The sequence below is a fragment of the Mastomys coucha genome, unplaced genomic scaffold (genome assembly GCF_008632895.1).
Source record: "Mastomys coucha isolate ucsf_1 unplaced genomic scaffold, UCSF_Mcou_1 pScaffold23, whole genome shotgun sequence".
Classification (NCBI taxonomy): domain Eukaryota; kingdom Metazoa; phylum Chordata; class Mammalia; order Rodentia; family Muridae; genus Mastomys; species Mastomys coucha.
This window is the reverse complement of record NW_022196906.1, coordinates 5,188,175-5,211,005: the sequence shown is the minus strand read 5'-3', so window position 1 is coordinate 5,211,005 and position 22,831 is coordinate 5,188,175. Positions and strand designations below refer to the sequence as shown.

Sequence of the window (22,831 nt, the reverse complement as noted above, 5' to 3'; positions counted from 1 at the left end):
ATATATATATATACATATATGTGTATATTTTTACTCTAGTATCAGTATTATAAAGTATTTAAAAATACAGAACTATGCTTTGAGCAAGAGAGAAACAAATATTTTCAACAAAAAGAATTTACATGGCAGACAATAGTCCCTAAAACTGGGGAAAAAAAAAGCTACATCCCAATGCAGTCTGTGATGCTGCTGTGTAAAACAACGCATTTGTGACACATATAAAAAACAATAAAATACATAAAAAGATTGATGTCTTCCAGGAAGTAATGCCAAGGCCTTGGGTCATGCATTAGGTTTGGTTTGATTTATTTCATGTGCATTTTTTGTTAATAATAATCTCCTTCCCTAAACTATCTAAGAATGTTAATTAAATCTTTGCTTAATTTCACAGTTGTGGTTAATTAGCTCAATCTCATTTTAAAATGTAACAAGCTATAAAAAGAACAACCTATTGATAGAATGTTTAATGGCAAATTGTTAGCTGGCAGATTTGATCCCTGAATGATCACTGGGTGGGGAGAACAGTGAGAGCTACCAGGAGGAAGGCATGCACAAGCAAGCTCTGCAACCCTCCTTGTGCTGGTGCGGCAATGCACACAGCTGCTTTTGATGTGGGAGGGAACTAATACCAGATGTGTTTAGAGGTATATGTGTTATCTGCTGAAGCTTTCAAATAAAGGAAGAAAATATATTTCAGAAGCTTTACCGTGGTTATTTGATATATTCTTTGCTTATAAAAACCTTATGCCTTATTTCCATGGGTGGATGTGGACATTTTCCTACTTAAGGGAAGTTAGTTAATACCCTAAAGACATACCCTATACAAGAATTTATGATGCTTATCAAGCGATTATAATCATATACGTGCTTTTTAACAAACCCGCAATCCATTTACAAACAATATTTCAATTAGAGTGTGCTCCCCAGAATGAGAGAAAATAAGCTGTTTTCAACATATCATTTGTGAATGTGCACTGAATCACAAATGTATCTATTTTTAATGGATGGCAGGTCTTGTGTCATCTTGATCTTGACTAATCTAGGAAATGCTCAATTTACAAATTGACAATTGCAACATCATGCAGAAAATAGAAAACAAGCCCATGAACATTATAAAGACATCAATCAAATATAATTCAGTTGAACAATACATTTTTAAACAATCATTATGGAAAAGATGAAGTAACCATTTCCTAAAATAGGTTGATTGAAAGAAAATTTTAGACAAAAATTTTAACATTCATGAATTAAGGGGGAACCTACTTTTATACAGTGTCAATTATACTTTTGCAGGAATTTTCTTTCTTGACATAATTGTGCTTGACCTAGAGTGCTAAGGAGCTGAACATCAGTTATCACCAAAGGTCAACTGAGATGCTGGCTCGAAGCTCAGTAAAACAATTTCTCACAGCAGTGACATAAGAAACAGAGACTGGAGTGGGCATAAGCAAAGCAAGAATTTATTAACCTTACCAGAAAAGTAAAAACAGAAAAAAAATGAGAAATTATGGAGAGGTACAGAAACTGCCGAGAGCAATGGGGTTCCCAAGAGAAGATAAAGCTGCCTAGATCCTTTTTCTATGGTTTGTATAAGATCAACGCAAAAACTAAACAAAAGGTGACATTCTCTCTATTGAGATTAATTAATTCTGTGAGATATCATGGACAGAGCCAGTGGAGGCCCACGTGTCCCTTGTATGCCCAGTTGTCCCAACCACGAGTAAGACTGTGTCCTGTTTATGTCCTGCTTATGCAGTGCGAGGCAATTAAAATTCCACTCTGTCCACACTCAGGGGTTTGATAGTTACTCACCTTGACTGTCTGGTAGCCATTAGTCACCATTAGTCAATATGGCTGGCAAGCTACTAGCAATTCCTCTAGTGCCTGTAAGAACTCTAAGCTGTCTTTGTTTTTACATTTGAATTACCACTATGGCAAAGAGGTAAATCTATCACCTCTACCAATATGTAGCTGCAGTGTTTTTCAGTCTTCATACTTAGTTACTCATCACTGGAGTGATTGGGAGTGATCTCGTGGAAAGAAACCTCTTCGTATCATCCTTAATCAGAATTTTGTCTTTCACAGTAGCTATATTAGAAGCAAGTACATGAGCAAGGACAATATGTCTTACATGTGCTCCTGAAGGGCTTCAGGAGGGAAAGCTAATGTGCTGTCACAGAGCCAGAGCCCTGTCCCTCCCTTGAAAGTCTTGCTTGGTTATCTCATGCCCCACACCAAGCCTTCTTATTCATCTTCCTCAGTGCTCTAGATCATTCCATTAAGCCTTTATCTTTCTTCTTCGCTTCAGTTTACATTCTTACTGCAACATACATGGGTAATTTCTATATTCACTATGGTCCTTTTCAGTTACTACCTACAGGTCTCCTCAATGTATGACTAGACACTATACATAGGAATCTTACATTGCTAGTCATACTGAGTAACAGAATATTTAAATTTAATTAAAATATAAAATGTAATAAACCACCTTAATTTTCATGAATTGGTGCTATAACATGAGAAACTAGAAACCTCAGATGAATATGGGACAAAATTGTTTTGGATGAAATGATGCTAATGGAATAGATTTAAAGATAGAGAGAAACACATAGTAGTTATGATGTTATTCTATGACTGGAATTAGTTCGTCAATAATGATATGCCTCAAAACAGTAAATTCACTGTCAGATTCAGTACCAGAACTTACTGATTTGTAAGAGAGAGTGCTATGCCACTACAACATGTTAGTAAGGCTTATATTCAGTGTTTTGCATGTAAACAGATATGTAGATAATGATAACATAACTGAAGCCACAACTATTTATAGGAAAATAAATCCCAGTAACATTCATTTTCTGGTTGTTAGTAGTAAAACCACAGCTTCATATGCTGAGTGCTCAAGTTGACTGGGGACCTTTTTATCACCGGAGAAATAATGTTTGGAAGAGTTTTAGATTTACTTTTTGGCATTACGAAGATTACTGAGCTGAGAGTGATCACCTATTTTAAAGGATACTAATAAGTACTCTTGCAATAGTTTTTCTTTAAAGATCAAATCAACATTTCCCTTTACTGGATGAAGGAATTTCAAGCCTGCCATCCATAGATTCTTTAATTTTCATGTCCCCAACCCTCTCCTCCATTTCTGTGATGAGTTCTATTGTCATTTCCTGAAGTATCTAGTAGGCCTGGAAAGAGGAATTTCTCATCATCTGTGCGTTTACAAAGATTCCCTTTCTAACATCTCATGCAACTGTGAAGCCCCTTTCTCTTTAGCTGACTTAGCAGTGGATCCTTCAGCTGACTCCAGTTCTCACTCCCACACCCTGAGAAGTCTTTCTTCCTCCACTCGGATCTGCACAGGTTTTCCTTGGTTCATTGCATATATCTGAGAGCCTCATGCTGCAATTTCCTTCTGTTATTGTGCTGGGATTTTGTTTGATCGTGAAAAGTTTCCTACAATGGACTCTGTTTTTTCTTAGTTCCTTTTGTTTTTAATTTTTTTATTTTTTTCACTTAACTTCCTGTGAGGGAATACTTAGACAAAAATATTTTTGTTTTTTCTGATTTGTGGTGTTGTTTCTCTAAATCTGGGCTATATACAAAATGGGGAGGCTGAGTCCTGGCTTAGAAAACACCACCCCTGTTTTGACAGTTATCGTATTCATTGATGCTTTTTAGCCAGTCTGGCATATTGTAATATGTGTGATAAATTTAGGGATATAAGATACTGGTCTAAATATCTTAAGAATTTCTACTTTACAATTCTGAGAAAACTTTCATGTATAGCTTTGAATAGTTTTCTTTTTCAATCTTCTTCTGCAATAACTTTCATCAGTTTTATGTTATAGCTTAAATCACACATTTATATACATCTGACCTCTGCTTTAGATTTTGATTTCTATCTACAGCTTTGCTGAAATTTTTGTACTTTCATATTTTCAGTTTTGAAATGCAAATTATGTTTTTAACATTACTATACTATGTAGTTCTTGCCATCATGCATGATCTATAGTTTATACTATGGTATCCATGTTTTCTGTCTTTTCAAAGTTATTCTCTGTGTGATCGATTTTTCTTGTTTTAATTAATTTTTTCTAATTTATTAATTTAATAAAAATTGTAATTTTTATTAAAGAGATCTGTATGTATTTCTTTATTTTTCTTCCAAATCTTCTAGTGATAATATACTTCATGACTTCAAATGGGGAGTGTTTGAAGTAACACTCATTGGAAATACTGAGCATTCCCGCCTCTCCCACTATCAAGACTTATTGAGGTGTGAATTACCCATAAGTAGCAGGATGTTAATATGGCACTTGCTTCTCAGCGGCTGCTTGGTCCTGCAACTGGAGGGACCAAATGTTTGCCTGAGCTCTTGTATAATTTGAGTTGTCTTATGATTTTGGGAATGTAGTTATAAAAGAAAGCCAGAATTCCTCTTTTACATATAAAAATATCTTTAATTTCCATACTGTATTATGCTTCATTTCTGTTCTGAACTATATCTATTTTGTATGATCCTACACTGTATTGAATTGGTTTTTTTCCCCCATAGGTCTCTCTGCTCTGAATCTAGTCCTGTAGTAGGCTAAGAAGCTTGCTGACTTGACATTGTAGCCTGTGGGGAATGGATAAGTGGCAGATTCCTGACGCATTCTTATTTGTCCTTTCCTAATCTCAACAGACAGTGTCAGCCAGTAAAGTTCTAAGATCTTTTAAGCATCATATCATTGCAACATGTAAACTAACCCATTTGTTAGCCTCCCAGCTTTTATCAGTCTGGGTCCACTTTCCAGCACATGCAGAGATTTCCTGTCTTCCAATGTTGTGGCCCCCTGGGGTCACTTTCCACTCTCCACTGTACCAGCTCTATTTAAAGTATGTTTATGCCATTTGAATGATATTGGTTGGAGAGGGAGATATGTAAGCATTCCATCAGCATTTAATAAAGGTCTTTGCATGCTATGTTTAAAACTATAGACTGTTCTGCAGACCTGGCTAAATAACTCAAGTAGTAAACACTAAACATCCATGTTATTCAGAGAATGCATGAATCCTTTCTAGTGAATCTATTGATAATGAATTAACTACATAAAGTATTTTCCCTAAGGTATTGCTATTTCCTAAGTAGAAATGTCCCTTGATAAATTATACTATGACTCAACCAGGAAAAATAAATGATACAGAATAATCAATTGCTAAACCACTGGATTTAGTCAATACCTCCATAGCAGCTCAGGAAAAGCATTTCAACTTCTGTAGGCTAATTGCCAGCGATTCTCAGTCATATTTGCATCTGGTTTGCTATGTACTTTGAGATATCCTTTGGATTTTACCAAGGTTTTTCTTATAGCTAAATTCCATCCAATTAAGGATTATTTTTTTTCTAAAATATGAGGCGAACTCTTATGTAAATCTCCCTTTGACACAATCCCAACCATTCCTTGATTATTTTCCTTGAGTGTTGAGAATCCTTAAATCCTGGGGTTTTATTTTGCAAACAAATTCGGAAGCCTTGGCTGATATAAAGATGGATTTCTCATTTGATAATTTATTCAACAGCCATTTTTGCATCCCACTTTGTCAGCCTCTCCACTGGTGTTTACTGATTATAAAAACAAAAACGCAGGGGTCTTGGCATCACCAAGCAGAGGAACTGACAATTAAGCAGGCTCCCTACACCCGTGAAAAGGCTGCAGCAAAGACGAGTGTGCCCCAAAGTGACAGGGAAAGAAAGGACTTTCAGAGGAGAGATTTTTATGAGCTATGCAAGCTGAGGGGATACCAAAGTACAAGTGAGAAATGGAGCTCAGACAAAGAAAAGTAAATCTGCAAAAGGAAACTTTTAAGAAAACATTTGACCTGTTTATGGCCATCCCATCACTCTGGATGTGGAGGCTGAAGAGTTAGAAATTCATGGTCAGTGTGAGCTCCTGGGATAGTAAGGTCAGCTGGCGCTATGTGTGACCTTGCTTAAAAACATAAACAGCAGAGAAAACAGTGACCATTGCTCTCCTCTGTGCAACTCATCCTTAATGAAACAGTAAGTTCACACTTTGGATTTCATCTTGAAGTACTCTGTTGCTCATAACTCTAGTCTATTTATATGACAGAGTCCCAATGCTTATTTCCATATGAGTTCCACATGTCTCTGAAAAATCTTAGTGATTGTTTTTACTTCATGTATTTACATGTAGATATCCAATTCTCTTCCTTCCAATTCCTTTCTGAACTTTTCATTGGAAAATGATCTAAATTCTTGTAGTCCTATATCAGGATTTATTGGATGTATTTTTTGAGTATGTTGAGTACTAATTATTTGGATGTATTGTGAGTCCATTGAAATTTTGAATTGGTCCACTTAGTATTTCATGAATCTTAGAATACGGAGGAGGAGACAGCACTATAGAGCTAATGAAGAGAACAAGGAGGAGACTCTCAAAAACTACCAGGGAGAGGTGATTGAGGTTTGTCTAGGGTAGCAGATAAGAAAGACATTCAGAGATACATGGCATAGATGTCAGTGGATACAACCACAGGACTCTCTGAAAGACTGCATTGCAGTTGGAGAGGCAGAAATTAAGCAAGACTGTCCTCACTGTGTAAAGCTTAATCTAGTCAGGGAATTGGGGTGCCATAGGCTGAGAGGAAGGTACCCATGGGGAAGCACACATTTTTTTTCAGCATGAGATAGTCAGATAAAGTATTACTAATGAGAGGTCCTCTGAAGGCTTTGCCCCACTAATGTCAAATTAAAATTACTGCCACCAGTTCATTTGCATATACCATCACATCCCACACTATCAGTTTGTTCTCTTCCCTTAGGCTGTTGCTTCTTAAGGGTGAGGGGTACACAAGCCACTTGTAGGTCATGTTAAAATGTAAGGTATAAAAAACTAATGAGATATTTGATTGTCTCATTTCTAATAAGCTCTCGTGTAATGCCAGTGGTTTTACTCAACAGATGTGCAATGAATAAAGCTGTTCTACACAAAACAATTGTCTTACACTTTCATTGAAATTGTTGCCCACTGATGCTGTATTGTTACTCTCAGATAAACATATTGACTGATTTTAGGAGAAAAATCACAGCCTATTAGAAGATTTCAGTGGATTTTTTTTTTTAGATAAAATCTATCATAACCATGTTCTAGAAATTACTTATTCCTTCAAGAAAGGTGCTGAAAGCCATGCCCATGAAGTAGTTTTTGAAAGATTCTTCCACCAGATGAAGTGAACTGACACATATACAAAATAAAAGTTGTTTAATGCATAAAAATTGATGAGATGCTATTATTCTTGGTAGTATAGATGGAACTAAAAAGAACTTAAATGGAATGATCCAGACACCATATGGAACACAACCTCAATTTATATGTGCATCCAAATGGAAGTTGAGCTGCTAAGAATTGAGAGTGAAATCAAGAATCAGCTAAGAATTGAGAGTGGTTGCTAGAGGCTAGAGGGAAGAAGATAGGAAATTGTAACTGTACTGTCCACAGTAGGGAAAGTACAAAAAACAATTAGGTAATGTTTGCTCTGAAAGGTAGAAGAAGATTTTGAATATTTTTACCATCAACACCACACCACATGCAGGCATACACACACACACACACACACAAACACACACACACACACACACACACACACACACACACACACACACACCCCTATAGTCTCACACATCTTAATCACTGTTCTTTTGCTATGAAGCCACATCATGACCAGGATAACTTTATATGAAAGAAAGCATTCAGGGGATTCTTTACAGTTTTAGAAGTTTAGGTCATTATCATTATGGTGAGGAGCATAGTGGGATATAGGCAGGCATGGAGCAGTAGCTGAAAGTTATATCCTGATCCATGGCAAGGGACAGGGGAGACAGAGACAGAAACGATAGAAAGAAAGGGACAGAGAGGGACAGAGACAAACACAGAGATAGGTGACAAAGACAGAGGCTGGCGCTAGCATGGGCTTCTGAAACTTCAAAACCCACCCCAGTAACGTTCCAACTCAAAGACCACATTTTCTAATCTTTGTAATTATGTTAATAGTTCCAATCCATGGTGACCAAGCACTCAAATCCTCTCTATATGTATGTATGTACATATGTATGTATGTATGTATGTATGTATGCACGTATGTATGTATGTATATCCTATTGATATGTCTGGAAATATCATGCAGGACCCATAATTCTGTATATTCCTTAGACTTTATGTACTAGGTTAAAATTAACTTTTAAAATGTCAGAAATAAACCCCTGAAGTTTCTCAGGCAATCTAATGTGTATTCATTTTCTCCCCTTGCTCTACGTGGCAATGCTATAATTGCATTCTCCTCTTTATGCATCACTTATATGCACTTTCGGTTGAATCACACTGCAGCATTGACATGCTGGGACTTAGCCTGGCTTGAAAGAAATCATGTTGATAACCCCTGTACAGATTTACCCTTTTCAGATTTTCAAAGTTAGCCTCAGAAGCAGAACACATATTTCTTTTCTGCAATTTCATTCTTTCCGTTTGTGATGGCTCCTGCAGAATGGCTACTCTTAAGTCACTGATGAGCTTTGTGTTGCAACCTCTGGTGCCAACTCCTCAGTCTTCATTTCCCCTCAGCTGCCAGGATCATTTATGAAGTTCTTTTTGAAACATGCTCTTCCCTTGGCCTCTGTGACACTGAATTTGCTTTGATTTTCCTCTGACTTATCTGGTTTGTCTTCCTTGGCTTTGGCTCACTTTTAAGACTACTTGACCTTTAAATTTCAAAGTATTTTAGAAACAATTCCTAGAGTCTCGTGCGTCTTCCATCCAGGTCAGTTCACAGAGGTTCATGGCTGTAACTTCTCTACCTTGCCCAAATCTTCCCATTGACCTACAGAACTGTATCCAAATACCTAATTTTCTATCCAAAGTTGAACATGTTTGAATATGAAGGGAAAGCATTGATCACCTTACACTAACCATAAGGCAAGCAGTAATGACCACACCTATATGTGATTGATAATTTGACCATAGGCACTTAGCATTTGAGACAAAGAAGATGATGTCCTCAAAGTCCAATTTTTGCCATTCTTCTTCAATGATGGATTCTTGGATTTTCACTCAGAAGAGTTTCTAGAATAACAACACATTTCCAAACTGTTTTACAGTTGTAAATGGCAAATGGATAGGATTTGCCCTGTAATATATATGATGAATTGGTTTGTACAACTTTTTAGATGTGGTTTCTTAAATATAGTATACATTAATTTGTTTTATTATTTTCTATTTCTTTCACAGATTATAAATTTTAAGTCATGTAAAATGCTTCAGTGGAACTTATATTTTTTTTTTTTTTTTTTGTGTTTTGAGACAGGGTTTCTCTCTGTAGCCCCGGCTGTCCCGGTACTCACTCTGTAGACCAGGCTAGCCTCGAACTCGGAAATCCGCCTGCCTCTGCCTCCCAAGTGCTAGGATTAAAGGCGTGCGCCACCACCGCCCGGCTTGGAACTTATATTTTTTTAAGAAGCAGTACACAGGTTAGAGGGCTAGGATTACTTAAAGAATCACCAAAAATGTTCCCAAAGTGCTTGTGTTTGTGTGAAAGATATCATGTAATTTTACTGTTTAAACATTACTTCTTAGCCTAGACTTCTCAGTTGAAGGTCATTGGAATTCATTTATATTTTAAATAATATTTATTGAATTCTTGACATTGATAAGGGTCTAATGGTGAACAGAATAGAGGAGCCTTGAATATAACATGCTGGCAGATGTAGGCCTTGATATTTTCTAATAAACTATTCTATGATACTATACTATATTAATAACCTATCTATGGTAACAGATGATATAATTTATTTAAATAATAAACCAAGGGAAGAAGTATACAATGCCCCAGAATTTTGAAATTTTTACCTTTTTCAGTTTTAAATATACTGAGATAGTTTTTTAATGATTTCCTTATCATGTTTATTGTGTGTGTTTTTATGGGGATGTGGGCACATGGATGTATCTGCCAGTTGAGGCCTGATGAGAGAATGCCAGAGTCACAGGAGTGGGAATTACAGGTGATTTTAAGCTTCCCAAAATGGGCTCTGAAAACTGAAGTCAGGTCCTCTGCAAGAGCAGTATGGGCTCAAATTGTCTAATCCATCCTCCAACCTTCACGCATTAGTTTGAAAGGGATGTCACTACATGTATATGCAAAGAATGCTGCGGAACAGAGTATAAATAGCACAGGGCAAAGGCAGGAGAACACCTGAGCAATTGTTATCAACATTTGGAGGAAGAGGACAATAGAACCCAAGTTGATCTAAAAAAACTAACTCACCTTGTAGCTTGCTACCACCCTTCCAGTGTTACTGCCTTCACTGCTAGTACAGCTCAGTGAATCCCAACTTACCTCTAAGCTCATGCAGAATTTTTCAGAGAGGAGAGTTCAGACAATTTTATTTTGCAATGTGTAGCTTTTTTCTCACTCTTGCTCCGGAGGCAGTCTTGCCCTTTAAGGCTTTATTTACTTGGACATTATAATTGTGTAGAGTAAAGCAAACATAGTCTCAAACATTTCTTCCTCATTAAAACAAGTTATGATGAGTTCCCATTGTTTCTGTGTTTTCCTTACTAGATATATTTATTTATTTCCATATCATCGCAGGATGCTACTTCTTAACTAGAGATAAAATATGGGGTGTATTGATGAGTCATTTCTAGCACCTATTACATACATACCATGGCTGAGCGAATGGGAAACATTTGTGCCATTTAACCCATACACTAAGAACAAAATAACCAGCTCAACTTTTCCTGCTTATCAGTGAAAAGAACCAAACAAAACAAACCCAATATGTTTGATAATTTGATAACAGAAATAATTTCAAAATATTATGATACGAGAAGCATGATCAGCATTTTGCATTCCAAATTTTCACTCTGTCATATCTTCATTTGACCTCTTTGCTTGAGGAGAAAAGTGTAACGTGTAATGCAAGATAATAACTACATGTTTTAATCTTTTTCCATAAAAAGACATGAAATTTTCAGGCCTACTCTCAGAACTCCATTAAATTGGGAGAGAATGATTGTTAGAGGGCAGCCAGCAAGTTCATGAGCCACCTGGGCCAAGTGGTAAGATGCTTATGACAAAAGGGGGAGTGGGAGAAGTAACATGATGAGTTTATAATCTCAGAGAACTGATTTACATATAAATAACTGTTAATTGAGGATTGTTACTAGCCTCAATGTCCCTGTAACTCCGGATTTCAGTGAGCTTTCACATAAACTTTGCTGATAATTTCCCCCATCCATACACCACTTTAAATTTTCTGAGTAATTTTAGTGTAGCATTCAAGGGATATCTTTCTTATCTAAAAAAAAAATGGAGAATTAATCTGAGTTAATAGTTAAATTTTCTTGTCTTCTTTCTACGACACAGACAACACACAGTAAAATTCAGAAAAGTCTTATTAAAGAAGTGCTTGGTTTCTGTGTAGAAGCTGGGAAAGACAATTTGTTTACAAGTTTACACACACTCGAACTATTACCTGCCTCTGATTTGATTTCTCAGAGGTAACACAAATGTCACACACACTTCTAAAAGAGATGAAAATATTAGGTACTCACAAAAATGGGATATCTTTGTGAGTTGTGATCTAATGCCTTAGTTTTATTATTTTATAATGATTAATGGTTTAGGAAGAGGTTAGAAGGCATGAGAGAGGGGTAGAAATATAAACAGTGCTACTGTATTTAATTCTTTAAAATTTTTAAGTAATAAATAAAAGATATTGAATGAAAAGAGATCAATAATCTGGGGGTGGCCAGATTGCCCAATGGTTAAGACCATGTGTTGCTTTTGGGATGATCTGGTATCAGTTCCCAGCATGTACATAGTAACCGTAATCACTTGTATTCCAGCTCCCGGGGCTTCTGATGCTCTATTCTGACATCCTGGGCACTTCGTACACACAATACACTTACATATATGCAAACAATATTCATACATATAAAAATGAATAAATATTTTTAAGAGATTAATGGCCATTGATTTTTAACATCCCAGACCAAGGAATGCAGATTAGGATCAAGTACTCCTTTTTTTTTTTTTTTGAAAGATAATTTTATTAAAGTCATTGCACTTGGTCATTTTATTGCTACAGCACAAGGCCATTCAATGGTAACACTTCTAAATTCTGATTGTAAAGATTGTCTCATTCTGCTCATACATTCAAATTTAAATGCAGGCATAAAACATTTATCAAAAAATCTACCAAGTACTTGGAATGCATTTCTTGACTGTGATCATGGTTAGGAATATAAGGAGTCTTCTGTTGAGACCAGTGCATTCTATCTTTGCATCTTCTGATTTTCTGTGAAGTCCTGTACAGTTGTATAGAGTTAATATCTTTATAGTATGAAGCAAGATTAGTGGTCACCAGCACACCAATATAACATTGAAAACCCATTAGAAAATTAGTAGTACTGTATTTTAAAGACCAGAAAATCTGAACTATACATCCACTAATAGAGGGATTTACCTCTAAGTAAAGTTGTTGTTGTTGTTATTAATCATTTTCTGACTTAACTTAAGAAATAGTAAAAGTTCCCATATCAAGGGCAAATACTGGCAAATTGCTAATTTTTTTTTAAAGATTTATTTATTATTATATCTAAGTGCACTGTAGTTGTCATCAGACACACCAGAAGAGGGCATCAGATCTCATTACAGATGGTTGTGGGCCACCATGTGGTTGCTGGGATTTGCACTCAGGACCTTTGGAAGAGCAGTCAGTGCTCTTAACTGTAAAAACTGAGCAAATAGGGACACCTCATAAAAATACCAAGGAGCAAGGAATGTCCATTAAGCTTAAAGACAGAGCTTCCGAAGAGTTTACTGAGCAAACATCAGTCCCCAGGAGATGCCCTAATTGAGGGGAGTAATGCCCAGTTCCAGGAAACGTCCCTGGGAGGGTGGATCCCCCCACCCCTCCTATGTGTAATCGGTACCTCCCCCTCACCTGGGGCATAAAGGTCAATGAGAACAAAGAGTAATGGGCTCCACCAATGAGAGATAACCAACTCATGCTGTAAACCCATGTACTGAAAGGTATAAAAAGTGTGTGTGCTTTTGTTCCTGGTCGTCCCCTTTGCTCTGAATGCAGGACGAACCCAGTATACTGGCTATAATAAACCTCATGTAATTTACAGCGATCTCCCTCCTGTTTCTTCGAGATTGGGGGACCCACGCTGGAATCTAATATAACCACTGAGCCATCTCTCCAGCCCTGCAAATTACTATTTTAAAGGGATTGTTTTTCCCTTTAAATAAGTTCAAGCTTGTTTGTTTTTCTGAGCTATTTTGTAAAGGGCACGAAATAGACACATGGAAAAAAGACAGTTTGATTTCTCTATTCTGACTGAGAAGGCAAAGAGGTGTAGGGATGACTCACTGCTATTCTGATTGTGTGGACTGGTAAAAATACCCACCACTACCAAAGGAACATTGTTTCCTTTCTTGTGGATATGGAGCCCCTATACAGCACATACTGCATACTCAAACTCATGATTTCCCTCCCTCAATCTCCAAGTTATAGGCATGTAGTCACTACACATGACTCAAATAAACCTTTTAATAGTGTAGAAGTATTAAAAATATGTATTGCTGGGGACAAGATTACCAATCAGGTCACTGCTACATAGTGGGTCAGAAAGGAACCAAACTGCAAATGAAAATTTAGTGTACAATAAGGGGTTGTGCTTCTATTTTTCTTATTTGTGTTTATAACACATAAATTTGTTTTTCTGTTATCTGCTTTTCTAATTTCTTACATTTTAACTAGTAACTATGAGCTACATATTTGTCTAGAAAGCAAAGTCACTTGCCTACTCTTGAATGTGTACGTTACTTTTTATTAAAATAACCTTTATCGGGAAAAGAACTCAGTTTGACCTGTTAGAGCTTGCCCTCCCAGCAGTGTGGGCGGAGACAAGCCTTTTTTTCAGTGGAAATGTTAGGAGATCATTTCTAGAATGTGGGGAAAGTAGGAGATGATTTTTCGGGTGAGGCCACTGTCATCTGAGGACTGTCATTACATTAATAAAAAGCAAATACTTCATTTGAATAATCACTAAAAAAAATATAGCAGCAATTTTGTTCATTAATAACCTCTCATTAGATGAGCTCAGACATGAAATGGTTAAAAAGGCTAGACACACTGGGCATGCCTGTCATTGTAGCACTTGGGAGTCAGAGGCAGGGAAACTGGAAGTTTAAGACCATTTTTGCTATATCACAAGGTTAAGTCCAGCCTGGGATATATAATTCCTGTGTCAAAAAACCTAAAATGCACACTCTATATACAATTAGCTCTCCTCAGAATCTAATTAAGTGTAACTTTGTGTGGGTAATTCTATTATTTTCAACTTCAGTTCTATTTAACTTGAAATAACACAAGAAATCTGACTTTAAAACATTTTTCTAAGATTAAAGTGTAAAGAAAAGGTATTTTTTTAAAGAAGCATGATAACATGATCTGACATCCATTTTCTAAAGTGAAGCTTAAAGCCTAATTTTTTTTTTTTTAAGAAATAAAAACTTTAGCTAGGCAGTGGTGGTACATGACTTTAATCTCAGCACTTGGGAGGCAGGGGCAGGTGGATTTCTTAATTTGAGAACAGCCTGGTCTACAGAGTGAGTTCCAGGATAGCCAGAGCCATATAGAGAAACCTTGTCTCGAAAAACCAAAAATAAAAATAAATACATTTCACTTTTTAAAATTAACCTTTGTGTTTTTAGACATGTTGCCCTACAGATAACAACATTTTTATGTTCACCTGGTCTGTAGTCATACCACCCGGAATGGGGTTGGGCCCACCTAAGATGTTCAGCTGTTGATTGTGATGCTAAAGAAATGGCTCAGCATTCATTATGGGATGATCTTCAATATGATCAATTATATTTGATTTACATAACGTATATTGTAGCTGTCCAGCGGCCATAGAGAACTGGTACCTGAAACGAGAGCTGGGGATGGGATGGGACAGATGGATGAGAGAGGAACGAGGCCAAGGCAAAATTTCTGATCAAGGGTTAAAGTTTAATTGTTTAACTTTGAATTTATAGGGGGAAAACCCAGAAGCCCATCCTTGGTTCTGGCTGGATTCTGTTGCTTTGTCTCAGCTGGATTCTGTTGCAAAACAAGCTCTTCAGCAGCTCAACAGGCAGGCAGACACTCAGGTGCCAAGGCAGGAAAATGTAAATTGATACCTTGCTCCAGTGTGGTAGACTTGTTTAGCCAACTCAAGCTGAGGGAAGGGCACAGTATATTACTACTTGTGAAATACTAATACTCTTTTTCACTTTACCTAAGTAACAGTCCAAAAATATCTCGGAATTAGTTTGTTTTATTAGATAAGTTGTGTCTGTAAAACCTGAGTGTCTATACAATATCTTTCCAAATATAGAACCTCATTCCAGAATTTTGAAAATATCTGGGTTTGGAGGCTTTGTTTCCTAAGATTATCATTAGTGAAAATTAAAAAAAGGGTACAATGAATTAAAAACAAGATAATGAAATGAGTAATATTTAAGACTGTAGAATGAGCATAAGAATACAACAATATGGCTGGTGTTTACATATTCTGTAATTCTCAGTTTAGCCTTAGCTTACAGGAGACCCCCTGAGTGAACCAAGTGGAGCCTGGATCAATGCAAAAAGCAAGAGAAACTTATTGTTCCAATGCACTGGGGTCATCCCAGACCCGAAGGAGAGGAGGCCATCCCCAAGAACAAAAGCACACACTCTTTATACTTTTTCAGAATACAGGTTTTAGGTAACAGCATGAGTTGGTTATCTCTCATTGGTGGAGGCCACTGTTCTTTGTGTCCATTGGCAGCCCCTGGTAAGGAGATATCTTTGGTATGTGGAAGGGGTGGTGAGAGATTTGCACCCACTTTGGTAGGGACATCTCCTGGAACAGGGTGTTACTCAGTGAATTATTTTGAAACTTCCTGACCTTAAGCTCGAAGGAATTTCCTGGCCTCCTGGTGTTTTTCTGAGATGTTCCTGTTTACTTGGTTCTTACAATTCCACATGTGCTACAATGTCTAGGCATAATAAGAAATAACATAACACTTTTAGATTTCTTAGGCAACATGAGTTTAGAACAAAGCTCCTATTTTCTCAAGCTTAATCCAGTACGGTTTAACTAGCTTCCTTTGTATCCTATAGTGAGTATTATAGAACTCTCTAGAAGTTGGATTTATTGTTATTATTTCATTAATGATTAAATATGCATGGCTGAGAGACCTGGTAACTAGGAACTTCTATTTTATCACCCAAAGTACAAACAGCACTGCAAGCTGGGCAGTTAATGACACCCGCCTTTAATCCCAGCACTTGGGAGACAGAAGGCAGGCAGATTTCTGAGGTCGAGACCAGCCTGATTTACAGAGTGAGTTCCAGGACAGCCAGGGCTACACGGAGAAACCCTGTCTCAAAAAGTCAAAACAAAAACAAAAACAAAAACAGCACTTCGGCCAAACAGGCACGACAGAGTGTAATGCTGGGTAAGAAGCTAAAAGGAAAGTGTGTGTGTGCGTGTGTGTGTGTGTGTGTGTGTGTGTGTATGTGTGTGTGTGTGCATGACTACAAGTTCATGCCCTATGCATTACAGAAAAGCAGTGACTCTATTATAAAGCTAATATGTCCTTCTCAAATAGTTTATCTTACAGCTTATTTGTAAAGATATTATGATATTTATAGTATAGAACTCTTTAAAAATAATACAAATTTCAATAAAAAACTATTATGAATTTTCTTTCCTTTTTATACCGATTCTGTAGTATTTTCAAGCAAACAATAGAAATGTTTGCAATCCCAGAAGAGTAAGAAATAAAGCCACTTCTTTTCTTTTTCATATTGGCAAAACAAAATAGATTAAAAAAATAATAATCTACCTCTCCCAACTTTTCAGTAGATATCACAGTTCATGTCCTCTTATTTCTTCATCACAGCACCACATCTGTTGTCTTTAATAAGCCGGCTAAGTTCCTGGAGCATTAGGAACATTGGTTCCACACCACCTCAAGACAAAACGATAGCTTTCTTCAGATTTGCTATTTCCACCTAGATTACTTCAAATGGCCCTCTCTTCTTTTCCAGTTCTTTCCCATAATCCTTTTTTCAGTGCACCTACAATACACAATAATTCAATAATCTGGGCTCTAAATTAATCCACAGAATTTTTCTTCCATCATCTGATTCTGCTTTAGCTTTGAGTTCTGATGGAGTTAGGAAAGCAGCTGGGTTTTCTTTAGAAGCACTTGAAGGTGTTGAAAGAGATGGCTTTGAAGACTAGCTTGCATCCTTTTAAACTCCAAAGGCTTTAGGTTGCCATTATCATCTTTCCGGAGCTTCTTTAGGCCAGGCAACCTTCTAGGCATCTTGGATTTATTTGCAGCAAGATTTCAAGTTCTCTGATGAAGCTATGTCATCACAATTTACGTTATCTGTTTCTTTTGAGTTCTTGGCTACAAAGGCATCAAGGTCTACTGATTTTGGTCTAGCTGGCAATTGTTCAGGATCTAGGTTTGGTTTTGATACTGGCTCAGTATCTGAAGTCTTTGAAGAAACTGTAGAAACTTCTCCATTAATATTGGCTGTTGGAGGTGGAGGAGGAACTGGCTCTTCTGGCTGCTTTGGGTACACTGTCCCAGGAGACCTGAGTGAATTACTGGCTTTGGTGGGTGGAGTGGGCTTTTGGGAGGGACCTGAGCAGCTGGTTTAGAAGATTTTTGTTCTAGCAGAAAATTTTCGTCTCTTTCTTCAGCCTTTAGAGGAAAAGCTTTCTTCTCTGCAGGTAACAGGTCAGGCTTTGGGGCTGGACATTTTGCAGGAGGGGGTAGTTTCTTTGATGTTGGAAAATCTTTATCTAGTCCACTTATCTGACCAGCAGAGTTATCTGGAAACACTTCTTCTCTACCGTTCAGTTCACCCTTCCACCTGCTTCTCCAGTCTCCTTACCTATCAAATGGATTATCTCCCCCTCTCTCAACTTAAGTTCATCTTCATTGGTTTCTGCATAGGGAAATAATGTTCTACAATATTCCTTAGCTTTAATCGTCCCATTAATGTCTGATTTTATTATCTCCACATTCTGGGTTCTAGATCCCAGTGACTATAGGATTAAAGGCTTTTCTGTTTTTTTTTTTTCTCCGTTGTTTTACTACTGGAAGGTCTTTTATTTTTCTTTTTTTAGGGGGGTGGTCCTTCTTTATTGGATATTTTCTTAATTTACATTTCAAATGTTATCTCTTTTCCTGGTTTCCCCCTCCCTGAAACCCCCTATCCCATCCTCACTGCCCCTGTTTCTATGAGGGTGTTCTTCCACCTACCCACCCTCTCCCACCTCCCTACCCTTGATTCCCCTACACTGAGGTATCTATTGAGCCTTCATAGAACCAAGGACCTCTCCTTCCATTGAAGTATGACAAGGCCGTCCTCTGCTACATATGCAGCTGGAGCTATACACATAGCTCCTTTGTTAACGCCTTAGTTCCTGAGAGCTCTGAGGGGTCTGGTTGGTTGATAATGTTGTTCTTCCTAAGGGACTGCAAATCTCTTCATTGCCTTTAATCCCTTCTCTAACTCCTTTAATGGGGACCCCTGGCTCAGACCATGGTTGGCTCCTAACATCTGCCTCTGTACTTGTAAGGCTTTGGAAGGCCTCTCAGGAGCAACCTTATCAGGCTCCTTTCAGCATGCACTTCTTGGCATCCACAATAGTATCTGGGTTTGGGATGAATCCCCAGATGGAACAGTCTCTGGATGGTCTTTCCTTCAGTCTCTGCTCTACACTTTATCTCCATATTTGCTCCTGTGATTGTTTTGTTCTACTTCTAAGTGTGGACTGAAGCACCCACACTTTGGTCTTCCTTCTTCTTAAGCTTCATGTAGTCTGTGAATTGTATCTTGGGTGTTCCAAGCTTCTGGGCTTATATCCACTTATCAGTGAGTGCATACCATATGTGTTCATTTGTGATTGGGTTACCTTACTCAAGATGATATTTTCTAGATCCATCCATTTGTCTAAGAATTTCATGAATTCATCATTTTTATTAGCTGAGTAGTACTCCATTGTGTAAATGTACCACATTTTCTGTAACCATTCCTCTGTTGAAGGACATCTTGGTTCTTTCCAGCTCCTGGCTGCTATGAACATAATGGAACACGTGTCCTTATTACATGTTGGAGCATCTTTTGGGTATATGCCCAGGAGTGGAATAGCTGGGTCCTCTGGTAGTACTATGTCCAATTTCCGTAGGAACCGCCAAACTGATTTCCAGAGTGGTTGTACCAGCTTGCAGTCCTATCAGCAATGAAGGAGTGAGTGTTCCTCTTTTTCCACAACTTCACCAGCATCTGCTGTCACTTGAGTTTTTTATCCTAGCCATTCTGACTGGTGTGAGGTGGAATGAACAGAACACCAATAGCTTATGCTCTAAGATCAAGAATTGACAAATGGGACCTCATCAAATTGCAAAGCTTCTGTAAGGCAAAGGACACTGTCAATAGGACAAAAAGGCAACCAACAAATTGGGAAAAGATCTTTACCAATCCTATATCTGGTAGAGAACTAATATCCAGTATACATAAGGAACTCAAGAAGTTAGACTCCAGAGAACCAAATAATCCTATTAAAAAATGGACAGAGCTAAATAAAGAATTCTCAACTGACAAATACCGAATGACTGAGAAGCACCTAAAGCAATGTTCAACATTGTTAGTCGTCAGGGAAATGCAAATCAAAAACAACCCTAAGGAAGTTTTTTTAGGTGCTTCTTGGCCATTTGATTTTGCTCAGTTAAAAACTCTTAGCAGGGAAGTGGTGGCGCATGCCTTTAGTCCCAGCACTTGGGAGGCAGAGGCAGGCAGATTTCTGAGTTTGAGGCCATCCTTTGTACAGAGTGAGTTCCAGGACAGTCAGGACTACACAGAGAAACCCTGTCTCAAAAAAACACACACACAAAAAAACTACTTCATGTCCAAGATGAAGACTTCTCAAAGAATTCACATATATTCTGGTTCAGACTATCAGCTCCTCACATCTGGGGAGTAGCTAGGGAAGTGGGGGTAGGGATCAAGTAATCTTTAAAATTTTTAACGAAATAAATATACACGTTAACACTATTCTTCCATTTTATGAATTTCATATCATTTCATGTAGGAATACTTTTAGACTAAGATTAATAATTCCCAAATCATGGGAAATTGGCATATATTAGTATTTTGATTATTACTATAAAAATATACTTCATATTTTATTAACATTATATTAGTTTTATAAACTTTAAAGATTGAAATCATGGTTTAGTGAAATACATGTCCCATAAACAGTTAATAATTATGTAAAATACCAATAAATATGCATAGGTCCCCAAGGCATAAGGTGTATCTTTAAATTTCAGCTTCAATTCTTATAATTCAATGATAATACTTTTATTTAGATTTAAAAATATGAAATTAAAATTAAAAATTGGAGCAGGGCAGTGATGGCAATGCCTTTAATCCCAGCACATAGGAGGCAGAGGGAGGTGGATTTCTGAGTTGAAGGCCAGCCTGGTCTACAGAGTGAGTTCCAGGACAGCCAGGGCTACACAGAGAAACCCTGTCTCAAAAAAATAAAAAAGGTAACCAAACAGTTTTAAATATATGATGAATGGTTGTAGTTTATAATTTATTTAATTCCATATAAATTATGGAGAGGAGAGATAGAAGAGTTCATACCCATCTGGAAAATGGTAGAAAATGAGTCTGAAGAGATCTTTTGTGGATAAATGCTCATTGCTTTTGTAGAGAGCTAAGGTTCTGTTCTAGTACCTGCATAGTTGCTCACAACCATATGTAACTCCAGCTCAACTGAATCTGATGCCATTTTCAACCCCATATATATACACACAGGCAAAATACTTCTACACATAAAAATAACCACATTTTTTAAAAAATAAAAAAGAAGCAATCTATATACAAATAAGGGGATATATTTATGGTGGAAGGATGAAAGGAGGGAATGAAGGAAGAAAAAGAAAAAGAGGAGAGAGGAAGGAAATATACTAATATAAAATTTAATCTCAAGGGACAATGTAACTTTCAACTCAGACTCAAGTTACCTTCTATGAAAATGACTTAGTCATTTCATTCATATCATTATGTAAGATTATATATAAACATATATATATATATATAAATCAGTACTTAATTATGCATGAAATAAAACCACTGAAGTAAAAAGGAAAAAATGATGTTATCTTATTGTACTATAAGCCAATATTTTTATCATTGTTTACTTAAAACAGTATGTGGATATTAACTTATGCTGAGTTTGCAAAGACTTGTCAGGCATCTTTCATTAAGTATAGAAATAGTCTCCCAATGTTATATTTAAAACAAATGATCCTGAGTCCAGGATGTAGATTATGGCTTCCAGTCAGTTTTTTAAGTATTTGTATTCTCTCTTGTCTGTTCTCAATTAGCAATGTTTTCTTATACCTTCTTTGGTGTATGCAAATATTCTTTTTTACAGGAGCAACTTGAATAAAACCAAGAATTGACCAATAGATGGGCAATATGAGGAAGCAGAAATGACCTTCCTACTTCTATTTTTTCCTGTAGCTGAAACTCAGTTGTCTTTTGAATTGTGGGTGAAGTTCATGTTACCCACAAAACTCAGATTTCCTTTATATTTACCTTCCTTTTCTGTGGAAATGGCCATGATGCTGAAACTAGCAGCGAATCCAGTGCACAGTCTGTCATCACTGCCCTTTAATTCATAGTAAGGACACAGGAATAGTGAAAATAGTGAAAGTCTTACTCTATTTTAGTGCAATCTAGCTTCCTGTTATGTCTGTCAAAAAGAAAAACAAAGTAGCCGAACCTACTCCACAGTCACCATGTCAGAAACAGAGGAAGTCAAGTCTTGACAACAGTACTGACTTATATTAGACACATGGAATTAAGCAACTCCAGTCAACCACAATTTAGTTCAAACTTCACATAATACTGTATAAAGTCACCATCAGGTTTATTGTAATTTGAAATACATACCTTTCTTAAACGTTAAACATCAGCACACATGTAACCAATCTTATGTACATTTCCAGTTCACATCCCCCCTCTTCAAATAAGCAAGTATCAAATTTTTACATCTAACTCACATAACTTTAAGAGAACATTCCTGGAAGTTTAATTAGAATCACAGAATTGGAGGTATAGAGAGACCTTAAAGTGTATTGATAGAAAACAAACAAAGTTTAAATCTTATTTTGCATGAATCCAACACAATGATTATTTACTATGTCAAATCTCTATTTGTCATTTATTAGTAATTAGAACACTCAAACATCTGTCTTTCCTCTATTGAAAATTTCATACAATGTTGAATAGCCCACAAGAGCATAAGAGAACAGAGACTCATTGCTCCCAACCATAACCTTTGACCCATCGACTAATCTCCCAATTTCCTCTCACCCATCTACTCTTCCCATTGTTAACCATCTCTGAAACAACTAAGTGTCAGTCAGTAGAATGGCTGGTCATATGAACTATCATAAAACTGTGGAAGAAAAGAGAACACAGAGAAAATCTTAGTTTGTGCTAACTAGTTTCATGTCAACTTGACACAAGCTAGAGTCATTTTGAAAGCAGAAAATCAATGGAGAAAAGATTCCCATCGAAAAAGCCCATGGACAGATGATCATATGGTTTTTGTCCTTGCGTTTGTTTATGTAGTGAATTATGTTGATGGATTTCCGTATATTGAACCATCCCTGCATCCCTGGGATG

The 22,831-nt window shown here is 37.0% G+C and overlaps 1 protein-coding gene and 1 pseudogene across 4 annotated transcripts in view; one reads left to right on the top strand and one right to left on the bottom strand.

The window, feature by feature from the left end:
- Positions 1-22,831, top strand: part of Cntn5 (contactin 5) — a 1,204,186-nt gene that overhangs the window by 164,406 nt on the left and 1,016,949 nt on the right. The gene's annotated exons all lie outside the window — the stretch shown is intronic.
- LOC116072594 lies at positions 17,117-21,761 on the bottom strand (annotated as a pseudogene).